The sequence below is a fragment of the Podarcis erhardii genome, assembly GCF_964252035.2.
Source record: "Podarcis erhardii genome assembly, chromosome: 1".
Lineage (NCBI taxonomy): Eukaryota > Metazoa > Chordata > Lepidosauria > Squamata > Lacertidae > Podarcis > Podarcis erhardii.
The window spans coordinates 75,841,243-75,862,317 of record NC_138497.1 but is presented as its reverse complement, the minus strand read 5'-3'; the positions used below and the strand labels follow the sequence as shown (position 1 = coordinate 75,862,317).

The window sequence follows — 21,075 nt, the reverse complement described above, 5'->3', positions numbered from 1 at the left end:
TGTTTATATGTGTGTGGTGGGGAAGGGGGAGGGTGTATAGTTAGTGGCTGTTGGGAGAGCCACACATATGGAACAAGTTATTTATTATTTGTTAAGGTTCCATTTGTGCTTGCATACAGCATATTAGTTACATTTTGGGCTCTTCTACAATTTATTGCATAAATGTAGTTGAGTAAGACAAGGTTTCCTAAAGGCAATGCCATTTGTCCAACACACTTGTGCAATAGACCTCCTGGAGTCTTTGTCAACTTTTATCCTTCTAACACTGCACAAAGACATAAGGCTGTGTGTTTTACAAACTTCTTGCTTCCCTTTGTAAGCCACAAGGAAGTAGAGTAGGGTTTGATGAGCCCAGCATGCTGGGGTGTTGTTCTGGGGGTTTGCCCCCCTGGTTTAGGGGATGGTTTGGTCAGAGGCTCCTTGATTTGGGGCAGATTATGCACCTGGCTCCCTCACTCCCACTGAAATCAGTGGCACTTTAATGTGTCTTGCTGGCTGGATTGCAATTTTAGGTGTGACCTGCATGTTGCACAGCAGGCAGCCTTGAGTAAGGAAGCCTTGATAGCAAAGATGCCATCAGGAGGATGTGATTGACCGCAAAGAAATGATGGAAGCTTTAAAGAGTACGTTTCTGAGCACAATTCAAAGTGCTGGTGCTGACCTTTAAAGCCCTAAACAGCCTCGGTCCAGTATACCTGAAGGAGCGTCTCCTACCCCATCGTTCTGCCCGGACACTGAGGTCCAGCGCTGAGGGCCTTCTGGCGGTTCCCTCATTGCGAGAAGCAAAGCCACAGGGAACCAGGCAGAGGGCCTTCTCGGTAGTGGCACCCGCCTTGTGGAATGCCCTCCCATCAGATGTCAAAGCGATAAATAACTACCTGACATTTAGAAGACATCTGAAGGCAGCCCTGTTCAGGGAAGTTTTTAATCTGTGATTTTAGTGTATTTTTGGTTTCTGTGGAAGCCGCCCAGAGTGGCTGGGGAAACCCAGCCAGATGGGCAGGGTACAAATATATTATTATTATTATTATTATTATTATTATTATTATTATTATTAACTCTTCCCATGCCAGTCATTTGTCTCTTGCAGTTTCCCTTCACCTCAGGTGCTCTTACACATTTAGATCTGTGTTTGTGAGGATAATCCAGCAAGCAGGGGAGAAGATGAATTGGAGGTCCGTATAGTTAAAGCTATGCTATGGTTTTCCCAGTAGTGATGTATGGAAGTGAGAGCTGGACCATAAAGAAGGCTGATCGCCAAAGAATTGATGCTTTTGAATTATGGTGCTGGAGGAGACTCTTGAGAGTCCCATGGAATGCTAGAAGATAAAACCTATACATTCTTAAGGAAATCAGCCCTGAGTGCTCACTGGAAGGACAGATCCTGAAGCTGAGGCTCCAATACTTTGGCCACCTCATGAGAAGAGAAGACACCCTGGAAAAGACCCTGATGTTGGGAAAGATGGAGGGCACAAGGAGAAGGGGACGACAGAGGACAAGATGGTTGGACAGTGTTCTTGAAGCTACCAGCATGAGTTTGACCAAACTGCGGGAGGCAGTGGAAGACAGAAGTGCCTGGCGTGCTCTGGTCCATGGGGTCACGAAGAGTTGGACACGACTAAATGACTAAACAACAACAACAACAACACTTGGAGTCACAGTGAAGCATGGGGACTTTGATCTGCAATTCTTAGTCTTGTCACATGAAGCAGCAGGATGCAGTCCCAAAGGTTCCCATTTCTGGACTTGGTGGAATCTTTCTTGACCCTGTCATTATACCAACTTTGGTAACCCAAAATTCCCAGTTACCCAAACTGCCCCTGGTGCCCACTATACTTTCAACTGTTGTTGACTGAGCCTTCATTAATCTGATTTGTTGGTTATCTAAATATCTTTGGCATTACACCCCCACCCCTTTCTCTGCCCAGCACATAAATGAGGTTGCATTGTATCGTCCCATCTAGCTAATTAGCTGTTGGTATTGGAATTAAACAGCTATCATTAACGAAAAACAGAGGCCAGGCTATTTCCTGGCATAAATTGATTTGGTATGGAGTTGAACAGCTGAGTGAGACACCAAAACAGGAAACATATTTTTATGAATTGTTCTCTCTCTCTCTCTCTCTCTCTCTTGTTTTGCTTCTTGTCAAAGAAGAAAAAAAGAAATTCCCAAGGAGTAAAGAATAAGGACAAAAGCATTTTCAAAGTGTTTGTTAGATTTTGGAGGACTCAAGTTGTTTTTGTTTACTGTGTGAGGTTCATCCCCCTCCCAGTTTCCCGTTCTCTGCCTTTGGGGCATGCATTCCAAACCAGGAGGGAGCCCACAAAAGGAATGGTCTTTCTTGTATCGCTCCCTCCTTGTGACAGCAAAGAAGTGAGTAAGCATGGGAGCCAAAATGGGAGAGGGCAAAGGAGGAGACAGCATGAACCAAAGGGTACAGAGCTACTCATACCTTTGCAGAAAAATAGGGCAGAGGGTCAAAATGACCTGTACCTCACTCCCCCCCCCCCCCAAAAAACCCAGATGGGTTAAGAAACTTCATGCTACCAGGAAACCAGGAAGCAGAGAGTGGTGCACAGGTGCAAATTCTCAGCTGGGTGAGGCTGGGGAGTGAGGCAGAAGAAGCGGAGTAAGTGATATAACTAGGATCTAAGAGAAGAAGGAATCAGCCTCTAAGGACATGCACTGTCAGACGCACATCCTCCAAGCTCACTTCCTATCTCTGAAAGGGACTTCTAATTAAGCTGTGAGAGTGATGGTCCCCCCCACAACAACTTAATGGATTGCAGGGCAGGAAGATTTAGCCATGCAGGGCATTAATCTTCAGTGACATGATACGTATCTTGCAAAGTAAAAGAGTATGGTAGACAGCCTACATGCAGTTCTCTAAATAAGCTCTTCTCCCCCTTTGATTCACGACCCAGTTTGTTTGCTACAGCCCAGTCTCGGTTAGTGAATGAATAGAAAACAGTATGAAACTTCTGCAGACAGTTAGCATAGAAGGTTGAAACACTGTATTCTGGACACTATCACTTCAGGGTTGCAGAAAAGAAGCAGTGCTGATGGATCTATTCTAGTGCTTTATCTGTGTATGTATGTGGAGTGGTGGGGCATGGAGGTTCAGACAGATTGCCATATGGCCAGGAATTGCACCCCCCCCCCCCGGGTACATGCATACTGAACTGAGTCTAGAAGACCCTGTCAACGGTAAGATTCATGCATTAAGGTTCAAGGACCTACTCAGCTGGAATTTACACACATATTAAAAATGCTGTGAAAATGTGTTGGTTTTTTTTTTAAAAAAAAAAAACGCTTTGAAAAATACATTGGATTCTGCATAGCTCTCTGCCGCCATCTTAGTGTCACATTTGTATATTGCACTTTACAACATGTTTAAAACGTTTTATTCACAGCTGTGTAGCTGAGTCCTCAGTGTAATTTGAGACAACATTTTTATTTGGGGAGCATTGTGTGTAAAATACTTTTAATACTTCATAATAATAAGCAGAGATATAGGTGTTCCTGAGGATTAACCACATTTCACTTGCATAGAACTTCCTTCTGCCTTCCTTTAAGAGGTGGTTCTGCTAACCCAAATTAGAAACTCATGCAAACAGTCCATTTGAGTGAGCAATGGAATAGCTCAGGTGAACGGGCAATGACAGCATGTGTTCCCTGTATTAGAAAAATCAAAAGATAATTACTCTAATCATAGAAACAGTTGGTTCACCATGATCTTCCACTTTGGATGTTAATTGACCATAACATTGGTTAACCCTTTCCCATGTGGGCTATTTTTCCTAATCGATACCTCCATCCCCCCCATTGCTTACCCACTGAAATCTATGGACTCAGTTTCCTCCATCGCATGGCATGGCAGTTGGATAGAGGAGATTTTCATAGCTTGAGGGGAAAGGATTGAGTAGTCCTTTCCCCTGTAGCTCCAATCAGATTTGTAGCTGCCCGTGGCCATAGTTAAATAAACAATACAAAGCAAAACAAACAACAACAAACACTGAAAGACCGTGCAGTGCACACGAAAGCTCATACCTAGAACTAACTCAGTTGGTCTTTAAGGTGCTACTGGAAGGAATTTTTTTATTTTGTTTTGACTTACACCTTAGTTAGCATTTGATTGCAAACTGTGACCCATATGACTGGCTCTTTAGTTGGAACCTTTGTCAAGGTTCACATTCCCTCAAGGACCGCATAACAGTGGTGTGTGTGTAGCAAACATTGGTACAACCACACACACAAACAAACCACCCCCTACTGTCTGTGCAGGCAAGCAAGGTACCGTATTTTTTCTCTCTATAAGACGCATCAGACCACAAGACGCACCTAGTTTTTGGAGGAGGAAAACAAGAAAAAAAATATTCTGAATCTCAGAAGCCAGAACAGCAAGAGGGATCGCTGCGCAGTGAAAGCAGCAATCCCTCTTGCTGTTCTGGCTTCTGGGATAGCTGCGCAGCCTGCATTCACTCCATAAGACGCACACACATTTCCCCTTACTTTCTAGGAGGGAAAAAGTGAGTCTTATAGAGCAAAAAATACGGTATATTATTACAGTTCCAGGACACATCCCAATTAGGTAAAAGCACAAAAGGATGAGGGCCAGTGAGGGTTGTGGCCTGGGAGGGTCTGGCCAGCACAGAGTTTTGAGGGCTGGATAGAGAAGCCGGGTTGGGGGGGCACATTTGCCTGCTGGGGCTGAGGTTCTCCACTCCTCCCCTAGGGAAAAGCCACTTCAAGGGGAGCAAGCAGACACTGTGTACCCCAGCGGGGCACACACAATGTTTGTATGCATTCAGAAAATGGCTACAAAAAAAGCTATGGGTAGGGCAAGGATCCTACACCCCTCGGCCCTGAATACTTCCCCAAGGCACCATCTGCACAATACATTTAAGGCAGGAGTACCACACCACTTTGGACAGTATTGGCTTCTAGGAACAGTACTTTGTTAAGAGTGATGACAGTACTTTGTTAAGAGTGATCACACAGCTACAATTCTCAGAGTGGCTTAACAGTCAATTTTTATTTCCAGAAAATTCTGGAAATTGTAGCTCTCTGAGAGGAATAGGGGTTTCCTAGTGACCATCAGCACTCTTAGCAAAACTACAATTCACAGAATTCTTTGTTGGAAGCGATGACTATTTAAAGTCGTATGACACCACTTTAAAGTTATCGTGCAGATGGGGCCTAAATTATGAGCAGCTGTCCTTAACAGAAGCATCTGTTAGGGTTTTGTTAGTGCATTAGAATAATGTGTGGTTCCACCCCCCTCCCATTCATAAGATTGTTTTAATGGAGTTTCCTCTGCAGTGACATCCACACTGCTTACTCGTTTAGATTTTAGAAAGGAGGGCAAGACCTCGGGAAAGCTTTTTAATGAGCAATTCATTGCCAGAGTAGAGTTCAGTTTTTAAAAAAGAAAGTTATTTAAGGACAACTGATCTTCATAGTGTTGATCTGATTGCTTCTATTATTCACTGCTTTAGATTTTTGTAAGAAATATAAAAATACATAAACATATTTACCAAAACATTTTTTAAAAAACCCCACACCATATTTAATTCAGGAAAGTGTGAATGATGGAAGTAAAAAACAAACAAACAAAAAAAGTAGGAAAGGGTGGAAGTATATTGCAAATCTTCCATAATCACCCCAAATAGGCATAAGGTAAAGGTAAAGGGACCACTGACCATTAGGTCCAGTCGTGGCTACCCTATTTCCACTGAATACTGACAGTCATTGTAAAGTAACCATCTGTTTTTTCTGATGTGTCTCTGAGTTCCTTGAGGTTCAGAAAATTTATTTGAAATCAGGGCCATAGCTAGGGGGTGGAGAGGTGGGCCCCCACCAGGGATGCGGGGGGGGGGGAGGAGGCGCAAAAGCAGCTAAAATTATGTCCATAAATATGTCTGTAAATAAAAATATTGATTATTGCCTCATAAGAAAAGGTTTTAAATAGAGGGTGACTTGAATGGGTGGGGGGGGGTGGAGGAGAGGCGGAAGGAAGAGCTAACTTGTCCGTGGCTAAGGGGCGCAATCTGGATGGTTCTGTCAGGGGCGCAATACCATCTAGCTATGGCTCTGTTTGAGATTTCCATTAAGTCCTTTTCAGGCGTTCTTCCATCACACAATTATAACTATATAATCATGTGGGGGGGGGGAGTCGGACTGTGCTCCCTGGCCCCACCCTCAGCATTGCATCCTTGCTGCCTCTCATGGTTCACATGTTCGGGGGGGGGGGACATACCTATTGGGTGTGTGATTAGGTTTCTAAATCACACAGGGAGTCTCTGCATGTATGCTGCGTGTGGCCTTGCTCTCTCCCTCATGCAGCTGTAATTGTGTGAGGGGAGGATGCCCAAATAGGGCTTCAGTGGTCCAGGGAACTGGAAAGTAGGACATGAGCTATGCACTATTGGAAGGAAGGAAGTGGGCAGGCCAGGGATATATCGAAGATGAGAGACTGTGGGCCAAAGAGTTATGAAACACAGTCTCTAGACCCTCACAGGAGAATCCTGCCATTTGTATGCTTGATAGTTAGTCCAGCATTGCGACCTGGTTAACCTGAAGGCGGCAACAATGCCAAATAGTTGTGTGTGTTTTTGAACTAGCCCATCAATTCTTTGGCTTCAGGATTCTAGTATTTTAATCATCTCTTTGACAGCTGCATAAGGGAAGGAGAGGATAGGGAAAGTATATATTATAGCCTATGAACAAATGTGCCAAAATACAAGAGGGCGGCCTTGTCAGAGAATAATTTACAGCAGCTGACGTTTGAAATATATTGAAGCAGAAGTTAAAATTCAAGCTGGGAACTCAGCCCAGATTTGGTCATGAAGGGAATGCCTCAAAAAGTGTCCGGGAAATGAAGGGAGGCCCAGCAGAGTGAAATCAAAGTTAACAGACCTTCTTCCTCTAGCCCAGAGCACTGACCAAAGTAGAAGTAAACAGCGCTGAGAAGATTAGAACAGCCAGGGGAATAAATGGGGCACAGCATTGGACAACAAGGCCTTAACAAGACCACTAGGCATCAGCTGGCAAAGGCAAGCGTGATATAATAGTGTTGGGAGTCTGGCTGTTGGAGTACTGTGAACGAGTCTGCCACTATAGTTTCTCCTGAAGTGTCACCTAATGAAAGTCAGGGATTTGGCAAAAGAAAGTTAATGTTTCTTTAATGGCTGTGGATGTTTCCTGAATGGGCAATCCACCTGCAGGGGGTCTAAGTCTGAGACTTGCACTTATGCAGATGTTTTTCAGTGGAGAGGGAGAGACATGAATTAGCTGAAACTGGAGTTGCAGCCATGGTACAAGTTGCTCTCTGGGGACCTGCTGCCTGCTGTAGAAGTGCCTGTTTGTCTCCACTTATGTTCTGCCATATATTTGTAAATAAAACAGACATTACAAAGGCACCTTACGTCCGTGCTCTTTTATCCCCCTCCCTCCAACATCCTGTAGTGCTGCTTCTGGAACTTCTCAGTGCTTGAGAAGAACACAATGCTGGTGTTGGCAGTGGCATATTTTGTGTCCTTGAGGAGAAACTGTGGGCTTATAAGTGAGCCATCCTAAGATGGAGCAAATGACAGCTTCATCTTAAAAGGCAGAAACTCATCCAAAGTCAGTAAAAAGCCCTCCTACCCAGGCCATGCATATTTCTTAATTTTCTTAATTCTGCACTTTTTTTGCCCCTTGTTGGAGAGCAATTGTCCCCATATTGTATACTTCTGTCAGCCTTGAATATTTGCATATAGCTTACTGATCCCCTGGGTATGCTGGAACCTCCCTTTTGTTGGTGGATGGCCCCATTTGACCAGAATGGGTTCATCTGAATATGGAATTAGAGGGAATGATTACTGATAGAAGGGAGTCCAGTCTTTTCCCACCATCAGCCACCTCATTTTATGAGGAACGGTTGAGGGAGTTGGGCATGTTTGGCCTGGATAAGAGGAGCCTGAGAGGAGATATGATAGCCATCTTCAAATATCTCAAGGGCTATCTCACAAAAGATGGAGCAAACTTGTTTTCTCCTGCTCTGGAGGGTAGGACCTAAACCAGTGGCTTCATGTTACAAGAAAGGAGATTCCAATTCAACAACAGGAAGAACTTTCTGACGATAAGAGCTGTTCGTCAGTGAAATGAACTCCTTGGACGGTGATGGACCCTCCTTCATTGGAAGTTTTAAAGCAGAGGTTGGATGGCCATCTGCCATGGATGTTTTAGTTGTGATTCCTGCATTGCAAGGGGTTGGACTAGATGACCCTTGGGTCCATTCCAACTCTACAATTCTGTGATCACTCAACGAACACTTTAAAGGGCAAAGACAGGATGATATATATGTGGCTATTCACATCTGATGCAATACACATGCATCAATGTGTTAGCTAACTAGAAGTTGATACAAACTATTGGGGTAAATAAACATTTTCTTTGGGCAGCACATTCCACTGAAATTAATGGGATCCAGAGCTGCAACTAACTAAACTTATTTTGCGTGTTGCAAGTTGAATGGTGTTTTATGGGGAAGGATTGTAGCTCAGTGGTAGAACAAATGCTTTGCATGCAGAAATGTCCCTGTGTTCTGCTAGTCTGTGTAGGCAATATTGAGCTAGATAGGCTTATGGAGTGTTTCCCAACCTTGGGTCTCCAGCTGTTTTTGGACTACAGTTCCTATCATCCCTGGCCACTGGTCCTGCTAGCTAGGGATGATGGGAGTTGTAGTCCAAAGCAGCTGAAGATCCAAGGTTGGGAAACACTAGGCTAATGGACTGACTCTGCATGAAGCAGCTGCCTAGGTTCTAATATACGAGATCACCTTTATATATTGATGGGATGGATGAAATGCTGAATAAGCTCAAAAAATGGAAAAAGAACCCCTGTTAAAATCAAGCTCTTGTCTCGACTCTTCATTCTTTCTACCCCAAGATATATTACCATGAAAACAACACAGCAAGATTCATTTCTGGGATGCAGAGGCAAGGTAGACAAATTCCAGCTAACACCCGTTACCTGTGATTGACACTGGCCCATTACAGTGGACAACACAGTCAACTCCCAGAGTTTCCTACCCCATAGATCTTAAACAAACACTCTGCTTTGGTAAGCCTTCATTACAATTATGGAAACAACCCACAACCCAGAAGCACTAATGAGAAGCTCTCAAGATGGAATTTGAGCAATGTATCTTTGTATATCCTGACATTTGATATTGTAACCCTGAAATGTGAAGCAGTGTACGGGTAACCCCAATGTGGGCCGAAGAGTGAGTCATTTCACAAGGGGAGACAACATTGTTTATAAATCATTGTTTCTTTGAAGTAGAAAAAAATGAAGAAAGAATCCCCTAGACAGAATTATGAATAACCATCTAATTGTTCTGCTGGTATGCTTGCTTTAGGGCTTTCCTTTGCTCCATGCACATAAAGAATTTGTTTCTCAGCTTGCCATCCTTGCACCCAGATGATAGTCATTAAGAAAGGGGCCAACTGAGCAGTTGTATATTTGTAATCCTAACACTCTCAGTCCTGTTTTCTTCATCTTATTCAGCTGAATCTAATACTGGAGCAATGAGCTCCAGGAGTTGCTCTGATATATGTTCTTCAACTGTTCCACCTTACCAGCCCTGGCTGTGGATAAGAAAACACTTGGGAGGAAGATTCTGTGGAGCTAGTGGTTTAGTTGTTGTTATCTTGGATCATGGACAACAGGCATGTTGGCTTGCCCCCATGATGGAAGGGGCCAGCGTCACATGCAGGCCTCACATCACACACACATGCCGTAAGATGTGCTGATATGTCGTGTGCACACTGTGTGGCTTGAGCATGTGACATGTGCATGTTGTGTGACATGCGCTAGTGACGTGAGCACGTCACATGGCGTATGCACATGGCATATGCATGTCACTGCACGATATTCAGGGGGCCCAACCCTCTCCTTGAATTTTTTGGGGGACCAAGGCCCCTCATCCATCCCCCCTTCCCGGTGCCCCTGATGGACAACATGATTTAGGGGGACGTGGTTGTGGTGACAGCGCGGGTGGTGCTGTGGTCTAAATCACAGAGCCTAGGGCTTGCCAATCAGAAGGTCAGCGATTTGAATCCCCGTGACAGGGTGAGCTCCTGTTGCTCCCAGATCGGCCCCAGGGCCTTAGTTTGCCTACCCACGCTCTAGCCCATTGTTTTGAAATATGCCCACACATCCATATTACAGTCCCTCAGAACTGAAGAGCAGGGCATTATATAATTAAATCATAAATTTAAAAATACATTTTGACTAAAGAGCATAGTGCAGCTGCAACAGTTTTTCCTTTCCTACTGTCCTTTGACTACCCTTTACTATTTTTGGCATTTGTGGGGACATTTAGGACATAGTGAATGTGATAAGCCTGTGGAGTTCATGGAGTGAAGCCATGGCTGGCCAGAGATGGGATCCATGTGTGCCCGACATCACCAATGTGGTGACAAGGGAGTGACTCCAACACCACCACACATGTTTTGCTTAAAGATCAAAAGAGACAGTGCGTACACTGAAGAAAATGACCAGAATCTCAGGAGCAGAGTAAAAGAATCCAAAAAGCTTGGAGTAAAAGGAGAAACTATGGGCTAGGTAAAATACAGCAAGACCAACAGATAGTTCTGGAAATCATTTTATGAAGGTGTCCTGAATTTCTTATTACACAACATTAATTCTGCAGGGGAGCTAATAACACAAGTTTTTCTTTTTTTATTATTCCAATAAGGATAATAATCTTCATTGCCTTCTTTCCTCAGTTCAGTTTAGTAGTAAGCAAACCCTTCTCAGCTTAATTAGGAATTGGCTCAACAATTGCAAGCTTTTTTTAGGAGCATTTTTATTTATTTTTTGGCAGGGGGAATTGTCTGTCCCCCCCAAACTTCTTCCCTAGCTTGTAATGATGGCACATGCGTGTTAATGGTACCCTGTGTGCTGGGAAATAGAGTTCCCAGCATCATCAACCATGGTCATTTGGAAATTCACCCCTGATTTCCAAAGTGAAGATACTAAGGAACAATATAAGGGATAAAGCAACCACATAAAACATTTGCCTGAAACTATAGAACAGAGAATTGGTCCAAATAGAGAAGACTATAGAATTGGTCTAAATAGAGAAGATCCTCTCTCTCTCTCTCTCTCTCTCTCTCACACACACACACACACACACACACAGCGCCATTGAGGCATATTTCCAGTTTTCACATGGGGAAGCATAAAGGCACTAGACCTACCCCCATGAAATACTATAAAGTACATTGGAGCCCATTTGTGCCACATGTAAATGTTGTTAATACACAACAGATGCAGTCCTTCAATTAAGACTACTTTAGGCAGCAGGTTTTAATATATCATTAGCGGGTAGTGTTGCCCATTATTTTTATTATTCTATTTTCACCACTGTGGGAGCAACACTGGGATATTTTGCCTCAGTCACCAAAGTGTCAAGGGCTGTCTTTGACATGTGAAAGACTAGACAGAGCATGGAACAGAGACTGAATGCAGACTGTAGCCAATGTAGAATTTATACATCCATTATAGACCAACTTAAGCCTCACACATGAAAATCCCTTTCATGTAGGAAGCAAGGATCACAGTATCTTGGACTGTCAATTGATTTATAGGTACAGGGGCAAAGGTGCATAAGCTGAGCAACATTTCATTCTCTTTCACAAATGCTTGCCCATTTCCCTCAAATGGCTAAATTTATTCTGAGGTCACAGTTATGGCTCGGCTCATCTGCAAAAGCAATGACAACAGACCTATACAATGCGTTCCAAATGGAATGTTAAGCCAGCCACACTGAAGCACTAACATCCTTCAGAATGGAATTTTGATCTCCTCAGATCTCCTCCAGACCCCAGTGAAGCAAATGTGATCCATGTTATTGATTTCTGTGGGTTGTGGAGCAGACCCAGAAAGTTATAGAGAGTTCAAAATGAAGCAAGACAAGCCTGTGCCAGTTCCTACTGTAACTGAATTATGCATTTCAAATGATATGAATGAAACCTCATTTTGGCTAATTTGTTTCACAAACATCTGCTTGCATTTACACATTTTTATGACATGATATCAGGCTGATTATGCGTCTGCTGTATCTCTCCAGCATATGGTACGTGCTACAACAAATCGATCACAGTTATGTGATCAGAGTGTGCGGTAAACATCTTCACAGTACATATAATACTAGCATGGCTTTCCAGAACTCACTTTGCAGTTTAATCTCTAAAATATTCTTGGAAAGATTAACCAGTGGTTTTCTGAAATGCTTGTCACTTAAAGATCTTTGCCCTGCCTGGAAGTTACAACCTAAAAAGTTGGCCTCCCCTGAAAAATAGAAACACACCTTTCTCACAATCTTTCAGGAAAGGTCTGAGGCCCAGTCACAGCACGAATAGCAGCACTGTCATTTTTGTAAATAAATAGTTGTAGTAATCTTAGAGGGTGCGGGGCCTCTTTCTTTTCCTTGTCTGAGGCACTGGATTTCTTCAGTTTGACACTATACAGCAGTATTATCTGAGAAGTTTTAATTTGAGCAGAAAGAAAAGACGCCATGTTCTTAGAAAGAATCTAGAAACAGTAACCTTTTATTCAGATGTTGCTTTGTTATTGGGCACATGGTGGCTGCCTGGTAATTAAAATAAATCTGCACAGTGTTTGTCCTGAATTCCTGCCTATCTCCCTTCAATCATACCTTGTTTTATGTGATCTAACACTGCAGTCATTCTAAGTCAGATGACAATAGGACAATGGAGATGGTGCTATCTTATAAATATAGCAGCAGCACCATGCGTATTTATCCCCATCCAATATGGCACTGCTCAGTTAGACACAGATGCCACCATTACAGATGTGGAAATAGCATTGCTACCTTATCTGTCCCAATCCAATCTAGTGTCTTCTCTTCTCTTATGGAGAGGCACAGAGAAAAGGTAGAGTCCAAGCTGGATTTCCATGACAACCAAGGATGAGTAAAGGGAATCCAAAACTTGCAAAGCTCCTGAAAAAAATTAAATCTGCTCCAAATGAACATAACTTGCATTGGCTATTGCTGATCTGAGCTTCTCAGAGAAAGGTATAAAAAACGGATTTGTGTTGTTGTTTAATGGGAGATTAATCTCTTCATTTCCCCAATTATTTTCAGAAACAAAATGGGATAAGAGTAATAATTTCAAGGTGTAGGATTTCAGAGTTCTAAAGCTTGTGACATATTGGATATAAGTTAACATTGTGGATAATACACCAAAATGGAAAGTCACCTGCTGACCCCAAGCCTTTACAGGAGAAGCTTTGATATTGTGGAATGCACGCCAGCATTCTGATTGCTGAAAAAGAAAGGATCGTTCATGCACTACTGGCAGAAGACGTTCTAGGGTAGGGTATTCCAACAGTGCCACCACATCACCCCTGCCCCTACCCTCTGTTCTCCCAAACTACCAGAGGGTCTATATAATAGCAGGACCATAGGTTCTGGTCTTGAGCCAGAAGCACAGGAGATAACCAAATTGAATGAATTCAGTCTCCAAAGAAAACCACCTTGTGCACTTCAAGCAGAATGGAAAGTCACTCAACACACCTCTTCATTTTGTATATGGCTTAGAGAACCCTAGCAGGGGCAAAGCCAAGGCCATGGCATCATCCAACTGAGCTTTGGTGATGCATGTCAGATTCAGGTGGCATCCCATAGTGGAACTACAGCAAATCTGATTTATTCATGAAAGACCCTGAAATGGGGGGATTCTACATGCACTGGAGGCAATGAGCAGTAGCACCTTCTGCAGTGTCTTGGGCACATCTCTCCTATTGGTTGTGTCTGTCATGCTGAAGTGTCTCATGTTCCTCTTCTGAATGCCCCCGTGATCAAAAACAAAAACAAAACTAAGGTAAAGAATTATAGCAAAAGGGGGAGCACCATAATGTAAACCACTGGCTGGATTCTTCCTTGCTTGAGGAAATAGACACTGTAGAGGAGGAACTGGGAAGACATCTTGTCTAAAAAAAATGGCACTATGTCTCCCCTTTTGATTAGATTATAGCAACAAAATGTCTGAGTCGATACAAAGTGATCACCTGCAGGCAAACCAAAACCATGCATTTTTCAGCTAAAGAGTTGGTGACTGTGGGGAGAAGAGGACCCATTTATTTTCATTCTTTTGGCTAACCCAAGTTTCTTCTATTTCTCATTAAGCTTTTAAAAATAGAGCTAGCTTTCCTGAGGGAGAAACTGTGCCTTTTCTCATCACCCTTAGCTTTCTTTAAATAGCCACGTGCTGTTGGACAAGTGATGGGTAGCATTTTTGCTGTTGGTGGTAGATGGAAAAGGTTCAAGTATTAAATGCTGCCCAGGGAGTATTGGAGGGTGAAGTATGCATGTGCTTAAGGTAAAAGGCAAAGGACCCCTGGACGGTTAAGTCCAGTCAAAGATGACTATGGGGTTGCAGCGCTCATCTCGCTTTCAGGCTGAGGGAGCTAGCGTTTGTCCACAGACAGGTTTCTTGGTCATGTGGCCAGCATGACTAAACCGCTTCTGGTGCAACGGAACACCGTGACCGTAACCAGAGCGCACAGAAACACTGTTTACCTTCCTGCCACAGCAGTACAGTGGTACCTCGGGTTACAGATGCTTCAGGTTACAGACTCCACTAACCCAGAAATAGTACCTCGGGTTAAGAACTTTGCTTCAGGATGAGAACAGAAATTGCGTGGCGGCGGTGCAGTGGCAGCGGGAGGCCCCATTAGCTAAAGTGGTACCTCAGGTTAAGAACAGTTTCAGGTTAAGAACAGACCACCAGAACGAATTAAGTTCTTAACCTGAGGTACCACTGTACCTATTTATCTACTTGCACTGGCATGTTTTCAAACTGCTAGGTTGGCAGGAGCTGGGACAGAGCAACGAGAGCTCACTCCATTGCAGGGATTCGAACCGCTGACCTTCCAATTGGCAAAGCCCAAGAGGCTCAGTGGTTTAGACCACAGCGCCACCCGTGTCCCTCTAATGTATGTGCTTAGGGCTTGATCCTTAGTTGGTCGCAAGGGTGGAAGACTTCGTCTTACCTTCAGTGAATTTGGACCAAGCTGTGGGTAGTGAACACAATCTAAGAATGCAGGGCTGGTGCCAGACTTCAGTTGGCTCTCAGCAGGGTGCCTAAACACACAGTTTCAGTGCACATATTCCCAAAACATCTGTGGTATATTTTCTTCTCCTATTCAGAGGTGGCACATCTGCCTGCCCACCACTAGAATAGCTGTGCGCTATGCAGAGCCCTGGAGGAGAGGGCAAGGGGTGGCAGCAAAGCTGGTGTGGGTCAAAGTGTGGGTGCTTCTGTTGCCCAACCCAACAGATCTGTATTAATGTAATGGGCAGCAAAGACAGGGAAATAGGCAGTAGGTGGAGAGCCGTCTAGAGGTATTAATCAGTGCTCTGTCCTCCAAAAAGAGAATATAGACATATGAGGGCAGTTGAACATGCATTTTTTTCATTCCTGAAACTGGATGCAACCAGCCCAAGATAAGAGAGCAAGATATGCTATTCCTGCCCATTTAAATTGGCCCTGCCATGGAAGAAAAGCCTTAATTTACAGCCTTAGCTTAAGAGATCAAAGCTGCAGATCTTTCATCTTCTCTTGCCCTGGGAATCACTTGTAGCAGATTCATGAGTGAAGCAGATTCACCTTTATTTATGTGCAAAGCCCAGTGGCCAGTTGGCTTCCAGGCGGAAAAGTGTGCATGCAATATATCCCAAATTCAGAATTTTCCCTCTGCTGCAATGTCTTTGAAAGTCAAGCTCATGATATGTTGGTCCAATGAGTTCAAAGGTCAAGGCTACCTAAGCCTAAAGAGAGGTCTTGGAGGCCCAGTTCACAGTGGTCATATCGAAATGAGATTAAAGTCTCAGCCTTTTGAAAATTCCATGCTGATGGTATGCATTAAAAAACAAAACAAAACTGTGTGGCCAGGATAATCTGTGGAAAAGTCCTGAGTATGAATCAGTGAATACTGCTGCAAGTTCTGTGGTATTCTACAACAAGAAATAATAAGTACAATGGCAGGACAAGTGCAAGAGATCAACTTTTCAGATATAAAGTATGGTAATATTCTGCAGCAAAGGGCAACCCTTTAAAACCCTGGATCAGCAAGGGACCCCCAAACTAGATAGCATGGGGCTGAATGCCACCTCCTGGAATGAGTCCTCAGGGTAAAAATGGAGCCACCGAAAACAGTGCTTGCAATCTCCAACCCACAGAGTTTTAAGTTGGGAGACAAAACTTTGCCAATGGTATCAAATACTGCCAAGAGATCTAACAGAACCAATGGGGTTGTATTCTTCCTGTCTCTCCCACTGTATGTAATTCATTTTGGCAACCAATGACATTTCAGGTTCAAATCTGGGCCAGAATCCAGGTTGAAGTCAATCCAATCAGTTTCATCTACTAGGTCTTTGGGTTGACCAGTAACCACTTGCTCCCAACAAGTTACCCCAAAAAAGGACACCTGTCACTTGCCATCAGTAGTTATAATCCTCTGGGTTCAATAAGGATTTCTTCAGGAGTGGTCTGCACAGTGCTTGGTGAGGGGCAGCATGGGAGCAATATAAAGCAACCACCACTTTCTACTTACCATATGTGAAACTTAAGACAATCATTGTAAAGGGTGGGAAGGAGGGCTGAGGTACCTAATGAATTAAAGGTGTATATTGCCTGGTATAATCCCTTCACCTTTTTTGGGTGAAGTTTGCATACTTTTTTTTAAAGTATTTTGTCTTTTTTTTCTAGTGAGGATGGATAATCTAAAAACATGGCAGCTCTCCCTCCTCCTGTTCCCATTGCTATGATGACTCAGACTACATTACTGAGATCAGGGTCACCATGACCTGGTAGGCTTCTGATGAGCAAGACCCATCTTGGAAGGTGAGCAAAGTTCCAATAAGCTAGAGGCCCCATCTCTCCCATCTGCATTGTTGGGAATGGAGGAGGAGTTAAGATTTTTTGAAGAGCCATTTAAAACCTACTGGGCCAGCAGGGCAATGGTAAATATTTAGTTTGTATCCACAAATAAAGTCTATAAAACACCACCATAACAGAATATTTGTTGATTTTAGGTCGCTGCATTGTGTTTTTCAGGTCAATAGTCCAATTTATCACTGTCTTCTACATTTCATATACCAACAATGCAGTCCTACATATGTCTACTCTGAAATAGGTTCCATTGAGTTCAGTGGAGCTGACTTCCGGGTAACCAAGCACAGGATTCCAGACGGAGAATCCCTATGAGAAATTAAATGCTATCATCCTTGTTCCACTTATGATAATGGGACAGGGTTTCAATAGAACCCATTTTGAATTAATCAAGGGCTCTTTTGAAAATGTAACCCTGCCAGATAACAAGAAATCATATAATTTGCTGATGATGCATTGCAGTTAAGTACTACATTCAGATTCACAAAAAAAAACACCTGCAGTTAAGTAGGAAAATTAATACAGACACCCCAAGTTTAATCACTCTCATAAGAATGTAAGAGCAGCCTGCTGGATCAGGCCAATGGCGCATGTAGCCCATCATGCTGTTATTAGAGGGGCCAACCAGAAGCGTGTGGGAAATCTGCAAGTAGGGCCTGAGCACAAGAGCACTCTCCCCTTCTATGGTTTCCAGCAACTGGTATTCAGAAGCATTCTGCCTCTGACCATGGAGGCAGAGCATAGCCATCGTGATTGGCAGCCTTGTCCTCCATGAATTTGTCTAATCTTTTAAAGCCATCCAAGTTGGTGGCCATCACTGCCTCCTGTGGGAGTGTGTGCGTGAAGTACTTCCTTTTATCTCTCCTGAATCTTCCAACATTCAACTTCAGTAGGTGCCCATGAGTTCTAGCGTTATGCAAGCGGAAGAAAAACTTTTCTCAATCCACTTTCCCGATGGCGTGCATAGTTTTATAAACTTCTACCATGTCCCCTCTTACTCGCCTGAACAGCAGGTTGAGCAGGCACACAGGCCACCTAGTCACAGTTTTCTCCAGAGTGGTGAAATATATTTCATTTCTATTTCATTTATAGTAATTACTTCTAAATTTATAGTATTCATTTATAGTAATTACTTCTAAATTACTTCTAAATTTGCATCTACTACATATAATTTAACATATGTCAATGCTGTGCACATTTGTGCCTTCTTTTTGATGAGGAATTTCTTCATTTGGAGCAATGCCTAAGTGGTCACCCTAATTGGTGACTCTCCTGCATGGCTAATTTGGGAACATCATCTGCGACAGGCCTCTTGGGCTACTTGGGCTACCTTGGAAGGGTCTGTCAGTGTTGCTATGCCGACACTTGTTTCAGGAGCTGTCATTGTGCTTCTGACTTAGCTGCTGGTAAGATCACAACTAAGCTAACCCTGGGGTGGCAGTAGCAGGCGTGACCATCCTGTTAATCTCCTTTCAGTCTGCAATAGCCTTTCAGCATGACCAGGGACAACACCTATGCCCAGCTGTGCCTCATGCAGATGCTGTAGGTAAGCATCGTGTTAAAATGTCTTAACACAGCAGTTACATCCAAGTCGTTAAGTGCAAACTAGTTCTAAAACAAAACGGCAAAGCTTGAAGCCAACACAATGCTATTTTCTGCTTTGTTTTCTCAGATGCCAAAGCCACGACTTTGTGTCTGCCTTTTTCAAGGCCCGGTGCCTTCCTCTCATTTTTTCCAATGAGAGGTAAACAGCTGGGGGCTCTGCCAATTCAATTAAGAATGCTCACACACACATTATATAATGAGGCAGGAATTTAGCCCCCTGAAGCCTAGTCCTGCAATCTAATCTGCTATTTAGTGGCCCCCAAAGATTCCTGAAACCTTTGTGGAGGGCTCCCCGCCTCCCTTTGCACACGCTGGTCTCTCCACACTTTCCCCTCTGTTTTTCTTTCCTCTTTGGCTTCCCTTCTCTGTATTGTTTTAAATTGGTGGCTGGGCTGCCTGCCAGATTAAATTTCATCTGCTTCTCCTCCTCCTCCCCCCCACCCCCAAATCTTCCCCAGAAGTGATACTGTTTACTTTCTCTGCTCCTTTTCTGAATGTCTTTGTACACATTGCAAGGGATATAATCACCAGCTGTGGAGAGCTTTGTGAAATGTTAACTTACTCCTCAATACCCTAGGGCTAGTGAGTGTTTTTACACACACACACACACACACACACAGAGAGAGAGAGAGAGAGAGAGAGAGAGAGAGAGGTGTGTGTGTGTGTGTGTGTTTCAAATACAAAATAAAACAACTGCTTCTAAAAGACATCAACATATTTGTTACATTCCAATGCGGGGGGGGGGAACCCCCTTCCTTTCTCCTTTCTCCTTCAGGTGGAATTCGTGTGTGTTCTATTTACTCCTTCAGTATATTCCGTGTGGAAGTGTGAGCTTATAAGGAGCCCATTGTTTCCCTCCACAAAACTTTGAGGAACAATGGGAGGCAGAAGAAAGATTAAAGTAGAAAAGTGTCTCTTCCCCTCCTTTTCCTCTTTGGTGGGTGAAAGAGAGGTCAAGCTGTGCCCATTGACCTTTCCCCTCTGGCCCCTGTGAACCAAAGGCGAGCCTTTTGAAGTAGTAAAGTGCCCACGAAGAAAAGAAAACCAAACAAACTGCCCGGCCTTTTCCTTTCCACCGACCAAACTGAGTTGGCAGATGCTTGAAAGACGATGACACGCAGTGTGGTGGGGGGCAGAAGGGAGGCTTCTTGCACTGACCTCCCACCTACCCCAGCTTGCCGTTAATTGGCACCGTAAAAAGCAAAAAAACCCACCCACACACTGTTAGAGGGGGGGAGGCAGGCCTTTCCTCCTCTTTCCCAGTCCCTACCTCCCGCCACCTAGCACATCACCGACAGGGGCAGTTCTTTGAACTCTCTGTGCTCTGCTAAAACAGGCACAAATGGGAATGGTATATGGAGGGTTAAGAGGAAAAGCTTTGTATGGGAAGAGATCAGCTAGATCACCAAAAGCTTTTCCTGTTGTCAAACAGATAGGACTTGTCAGTTGTGTTACCTGAATTGATGCCGTCACATGCATGACCCCTGCTGGTAATATGCTGGAAGGTACCTCTGTACACTTTAGAGATTCTTCCTGCCTCTTCCTCCCTTCATTTGACCCTTAAATTACAACAAGGGAAATGGTTTGTTTTCCAAAGCTAGGGAAAAGTGGAATTTGAAGGCAAAACCCATCACAATGGTTTGTCTCTTCCCTGGAGCCCAAACCCAGGGCGAATCCAGTTGTCAGTTTTAGGATGTGGTTGCAACTTACGGTAATTTAATCAGGACCAATCTTACAGATGTTTCTGTTGTGCTCTGCGGGTTTCCCAAACATCTCACTGTGCATCTGAATGAAGAGGGAGGGCAAATGGGGCAAGGACGATGAGAAGCAGTTTGCTCAAGCCAGCTTGTAGGATATCAGGACAGGTAAACAGGAACTAAATTATCAGCAAAGGAAGTTTTATCATAATAGCACATGTAATCATTTACTTGGCTGTATCATGCTATCTTTGGGAAAGCCTGCTGCTAACACCTGCAGCTTCGGGGACCTTAAGGAGAGGATTTTCCTTTCTCTGATTCCATTGCTTTCAAAGAGTGCAACCATGACTCCTTTCTCTGTTGAAGGGACAACGACAAGTACCAGGATACAATTCAGAAGATAGTGCTCTGACTTTGTGGTGGTTCCAAAATGCTCATCCAAAATTCTCTCTAGATTTTTGGGCTGGGTTGTTTTACCAGTGCACAGGAGCACAGGTGTCCTGTAGTAAAATACTTCACAAAAGCATACAAGCTCTGTTCAGGTGTTCCTCTCTCCTACCCTGCAATTAGCATCACATGATTTATGCTCCTGAATACCAGTTACTGGAAGCTGCAGGGGACGAGAGGGCTCTTGTGCTTGCATCCTGCTTGTGGTTTCCCACAGGCATCTGGCTGGCCATTGGGACAACAGGATGCTGGACTAGATGGGCCATTGGCCTGATCCTGCAGGCTCTTCTTATGCTCACTCTCAAAATTGTAGCGCTGTGTGTGGAGGACCTTTAACAAACTATAGTTCCAAAGA

At 43.8% G+C, this 21,075-nt stretch overlaps 2 long non-coding RNA genes across 2 annotated transcripts in view; both read left to right on the top strand.

Annotated features, from left to right (window-relative positions):
* The window catches only part of LOC309331033, a 31,264-nt gene extending 12,752 nt beyond the window's left edge, over positions 1–18,512 (top strand). The window contains exons 2-3 of the long non-coding RNA XR_014151688.1: positions 16,789–16,923; positions 18,448–18,512. This is a non-coding gene — a long non-coding RNA (uncharacterized lncRNA). The remainder of the gene's footprint in view (positions 1–16,788; positions 16,924–18,447) is intronic.
* The window catches only part of LOC309331052, a 218,359-nt gene that overhangs the window by 68,703 nt on the left and 128,581 nt on the right, over positions 1–21,075 (top strand). The gene's annotated exons all lie outside the window — the stretch shown is intronic.